Below are 6,000 nucleotides of genomic sequence, written 5' to 3'. Positions count from 1 at the left end.
TACAACCAAAATTAATTCCTCCAATATCTGATTTGTTACTCCATCTAATTGATGCTTCTCACCTTACTTGTCCATGAAGTGATGATTTCCACAATAGTAGAGGGGAGGTAGCAATGAAGTAAGATAAAATTTGAGGAAATTAAAGGATTTGATAAATAGATAAAGAAGAAGAGATTAAAAAGACCTAATTTTAGGGAAAAAAATTGTGAAAAGAAAAGTGTTCAACCTACAAATAATAAATTCAATAGTGTCGAAGGAAACATTCCTCTTTGAAAAGCAAGATGGTGATGAAGTGAGAAAAAAAAAATCGAATAATGCTATAGTCACAAACTATTTTACAACATTTTTACAAAATGTTAATGTGGTCAACTTTTTAATGGTTTTTATCTAGGTCTACCATTAATATCACTTTTTTTATTTACTAATAATTACTCACTACATCAACAGTTTGTAAAAATTTTTGTAAAATAGTTTATATCTCTAGCATTATTCAAAAAAATCTGTGAAGATCAAAGGAACTATGGAAAGACAAAGACTTGATAAAGAGATAAAGTAGAAGAAATTTAAAAAAAGAAAAAGTGAGATTAGTAAAAAATTATGAAAAGTAATTACTCATTCTAATTAATGTAACTATTGAATTACTCATTCTAATTAAGAATAGGTGCTTATGGTTATGAAACTGTATAGATTAAAAAGACTTTTTCTTTTGATGGAAGATTAAAAGATTAGTCTTATGGAACTATTAAATGAAATCAAAGAATTATACATTAGTTGAAACGATGGTGCAAATGATACTAATAAACAAAAGTAAATAGATTTTTCTTAAACTTACGACTGACTGTATTAATTTCTAGGGTTTGTTGAGAGTTGAGAAAGTGAGTTATCGCTTATCTCTAGAGTCTAGACAAGTTCCCCATACAAGGGGTGTCAATTTTTTTGATAAACAGAGTTACCATAACATTTTCAAAGGCTAAATGTTCTATTTAAATCAAGTCCCATTTTTTTAAAGAAATCCACATCAAATTATCTATTTTGCACTACATTTTATTAAAGTATTGTTTTTTTTTTTATCAATTTTTTACTACTCTCTCAAATTATATCTCTCTCCATATGAGTAAAGAATTAAAGTATTAAAAGATAGATTTGTATAAGAACAATATTTGTGCATATTTGCATAGTTATTGTAACTCCAAATGCATTTTGCATAGTAATATATAAGTTGATGTAGATGATTTTTGTAATTTTTTTTTTGCTGAGAAATAGATGATTTTTGTAGCTAGTTGTGCAAAATTTTCCTTTATGCCATTTTATACGAACTAGTTTGAATGCTCTTAATGACCACCTTAAAAAAGATTTCTAGAGCCGCCACCGACATTTTACAACCAAAATTAATCCGTTTATACAAATTGAAATACTCATACAATTTTTCATTACACATATGTCGTACTTATACAACCAAAATTAATTCCTCCAATATCTAATTTGTTCCTCCATCTAATTGATGCTTCTCACCTTACTCGTCTATGAAGTAATGATTTCCACAATATTAGAGGGGAGGTAGCAATGAAGTAAGATAAAATTTGAGGAAATCAAAGGATTTGATAAAGAGATAGAGAAGAAGAGGTTAAAAAACCTAATTTTTGGGAAAAAAATTATGAAAAGAAAAGTGCTAAACGTACAAATAATAACTTCAATAGTGTCGAAGGAAACATACCTCTTTGAAAAGCAAGATGGTGATGAAGTGAGAAAAAAAAATCAAGTAATGCTATAGCCATAAACTATTTTACAACATTTTTACAAAATGTTGATGTGGCCAACCTCTTGTTGGTTTTCATCTAGGTCCACTATTAATATCATTTTTTCATTTACCAATAATCACTCATCACATCAGTAGTTTGTAAAATAGTTTGTATCTCTAGCATTATTTAAAAAAATCTGCGAAGATCAAAGGACCTGTGGAAAGAGACTTGATAAAGAGATAAAGTATAAGAAATTTTAAAAAAGAAAAAGTGAGATTAGTAAAAAATTATGTAAGGAAAGTGACTTGATAAAGAGATAAAGAAGAAGAAATTTAAAAAAAGAAAAAGTGAGATTAGTAGAAAATTATGAAAAGTAATTACTCATTCTAATTAATGTAACTATTGAATAATAAGAAAAGGTGCGTATGGTTATGGAACTGTGTAGATTAAAAATACTTTTTCTTTTGATGGAAGATTATAATATTAGTCTTATGGAACTATCATATGAAATCAAAGAATTATATATTAGTTGAAATGACAGTGCAAATGATACTAAAAAGCAAAAGTAAATACCATAATTGTTTCTCTGTGTTTAGAAGTGGGTTTTCTCTCTAATTTCTTTTACACAGTAGAATTAGTGTGTCCCTTCTACGAATGTGCTTTAGTATCCTGGGAATAACATTGTTATTTCTAGGTTTGTTGGGTTATTTTTCGGGGGTTTGGGAAACAGTTTTGAGCGAGTGTGAGGATGGATGATTTAGCTTAATCATGGAATCGGCTTACTCTTTCAGATAGAGAGGGGCTGGGTTATTGCTTACTTGATGATGATAGAATTGAGAATTTCTCCATTGCGGCAAACTTTCTTACTAAGCAAGCCATTAACATGGAGGTTATAGCTAATTCTTTTACCCCGCTATGGAGAGCCATAAATGGTTTCAAGATTTAGAGTTTTGGAGACCACTAAATTCTTTTCACCTTTGAAAACAGGGAGGATGTGGATAGAATTTTAGAAGGCAAACCATGGAGTTTTGACAAACACCTGGTGGTAATGAGTTGATATGAGAACGATTCCCCGCTACAAGATATAAAATTTGAGAGGACAAAGGGTTTAGATTCATGGAATTCCGATTAAATATATGACAATTGAGGCAACGAAGAAAATTGGTAGTGTATTGGGGGAGGTCTTAAGGTCGACTAATCCAAAAATATTTGATGGTGGTCACTTCATACGTATTCAGGCATCTATCGATCTGTCTTTGCCTTTGTGCCGTGGAAGATTGATATCTATAGGTGAAGGAGGTAAGCAGGTGTAGTAGTGTATTGGGAGAGGTCTTCTTTCTCTTCTTCTTCCCGATCTATCTCTCTCTTTTCTTCTTACTTCTTTCTTCTTCCCGATCTCTCTCTCTATTCTTACTTCTTTCTTCTTCCCAGTCTCTCATCTCAAACTCTCTATCTCTCAGATCAGTGTCAATCTTCTTACAAATCAATGGGTCTCTCTCTCTAACTCTAATTGGTGTCTCTCTCTTGGTGGGTCTCTCTCTCAGATCGGTGGGTTCGTGGATAACTATCAATCTCTCTCTCTTTTGAAACTCTCACTCCCTATCTTTCTTCATTTTCCCTTGTGAAATAAAGATCAGTGGTGGTGGTTGGTGGTTGTGAAGTGGAGGTCAGTTGGGTCTAGTGGTGGGTCATGGGGGGGGGGGGGGTTGTTGGAGTGGGTTGTGGGGTGGGTTGGTGGTTATGAAGCAGTGGTGGTCGGTTGGGTTCGGTGGTGGCTCGTGGGGCGTGTTGGTGTGTTTTGTTGTTTTTCTATTTTCTTAAAATATTGTAAGCATAGAAGATATAATAACTATATGCAATTTAACGATTAGATTTTTAAAATTGACAAATAAAAAAAATATAGGAAGAGTTTGAAGGATAGTTTGGAGAGAAACTTAAAAAAAAAACCAAAGGGAACAAATTTGCTTTTGTTTTCAAAAATTGGATACAAATTTAAAAAAAAAAAAATCTGAATGTATCTGCAAGTGTTATTTTTAGCCACGAGATACTTCTTCTTTCTTTACTTTTTTTTTTGGTAACTTGGTTAAGCTGAGCATCTAACTTCCCTTTGTGTGCTCCTACGATTTGAACATTGAAGTGAACTAATAAGAACCGTTCTATTATCTACGTAGCTCACTCGCTCGCTGCTAAGATTTCAAGAGTATCAAACCAGAGACTTCCAGTTCACAGTTCTTTGCTTTTGTCACTTGGTATGTTCTCTCTCTCTCTCTCTCTCTTCTTGGTACACTGAACCCCGAAGCATGTAAATATGTCATTTGTTAAGAATTGGATGGATCCTATACCCAGAAATTGCTCTTTTTCTTTCATACTTATGCAATGGATTTCTTATTCGGAATTGCACTCCACATGTCTAATGAAAAGCCTTGTAGAATTATCACACAAGTACGAGGAAAATGTGCTTTTGCTCTTATTTTTTTAAAAAATATTTAGCATTTTTTGTTTTGAATTTATTTAGTAGGATGTTCATGTTTTTGAAATTCGATTTTAACAAAATTGAGTTTGGTGTAAAACTCAATATCTTCAAAATTGAGTTATATGTATATGTTTAAGTGACATATGTCGAGTTCCACCTGTAACTTAGTTTTTTTAAAATCAAGATTTAAAACAGAGATATGATGCTTAATAGTTTTAAAACATAAAACATTGTGCTGGATATTAAAAAAATAATGGTAAAGGCCATTTTCCCCCAAGTATGATTCGTCTTTATAATGTCACTAGTGTTGGTAGCACGTGCAAGGCACGTGCTTGGTCTATTAGAGGATTATATTCTACCAAAATCATTTAGTGCTAAATATATGCAAATCACACAATTATATATTGTAATCCTTTATGGTTCCCTAAAGCCATCTAAGATTTACCAAAATGCAAAACATTTTATATAGTTCTTGTATGTGCAACATTACATAATTGAACCATTAGTTATCAATCAAACTTACACTTCTACACTTAAATTTACAATTTTCATCTAGAACTACTAATGAATAAACAGGTGAAAACATTAGACAACAAAAAAATTAAATACAAATTTTCCAAAACTAACATCATTGCCCACAACCAAGGCCAATCCCACAAAGGTCTCAAACCTACGACCAACCAAAAAAGCAAGAAAGCAAGCTACAATCGAAAACACAAAACCCAAGTCCTTCTCTCAAACCACCAAAAACTTGACCTTTGACCAATGTCCTTATCACAACGCAAACAAACTATCCCAAAATTTAACTCTTCTGTATCATCATAACCTACAATAGGTGAGTGTTAAAATATTCTTAGCACAATCAACTTTCAAGTCAAGATGAAATATATATATATATATATAACATGACTAAGTAAGGAATTAAAACATGTTAGATAGAAAGAAAGTAATAATCCACATTTTCTTATCTTTCTGTCCAAAAAAGGAAAAAAAAAGAAAAAAAGATGAACTCATTATGAAGAAGCTAACTCTAAGTGAGACCAACATATCTTAAAAGGGCATAAACAGCAAGATCAAGATATATATAGTTAATTCATAAATAACAGCACTTTGATAAACACTGTGAACTAAGTTCAAGGCTTAGAACCTATTAGGTGCCACCAGTTTGATTTAAATTATAGAAGAAACACCTAGTAACTTCCAATTCTAATACTTTCTAAAGTGCAAATAGATTGCCAATATAAATAACAACCTTATGCATTAGTCTCCAACAATAGACTATAAACCCCATCACAAGTAAATCCACTTGCTAAAGTTGATTCCCAACAACTTTACAAATATTCTCATTTGGTTCATCAACAACTACATGTGTTTTGACATTCGCCTTCCTATAAGAGAATACAAAAATTTCTCCAATTAAATTAGCTAAAGCATAGGGTACGACAAAAAAATCATGGGTAGCATATACTCTAACAATACTCTCAAGTGCAAAGTGAAAAAAGCCCAAAAAACTCACTCCTAAATCTTAGCACCAAAATGCTATTAATCAAATAGCCATCCAGTACTTGTGCTATCTACAAGTCAAAATGTTAAAGCACACAACTATATTAATAAGACCTAATGGGTTCTTTAGCAACCAAATTGAGTTTTATGTGAATTTATTGTACCATACAAAACATTTTGCAGATATAAAAATATATATTCTCATCAATAGTTAAGAATTTATGATGCAATAACATGATTTAAAAATAAATTAATCTAATCAATCAATTTTCTGAAACATATAAT

The sequence above is a fragment of the Castanea sativa genome, chromosome 9 (genome assembly GCF_040712315.1).
Source record: "Castanea sativa cultivar Marrone di Chiusa Pesio chromosome 9, ASM4071231v1".
NCBI classification, from domain to species: Eukaryota; Viridiplantae; Streptophyta; class Magnoliopsida; order Fagales; family Fagaceae; genus Castanea; species Castanea sativa.
The sequence above is the reverse complement of the archived record's forward strand: the minus strand, read 5'-3'. Positions refer to the sequence as shown.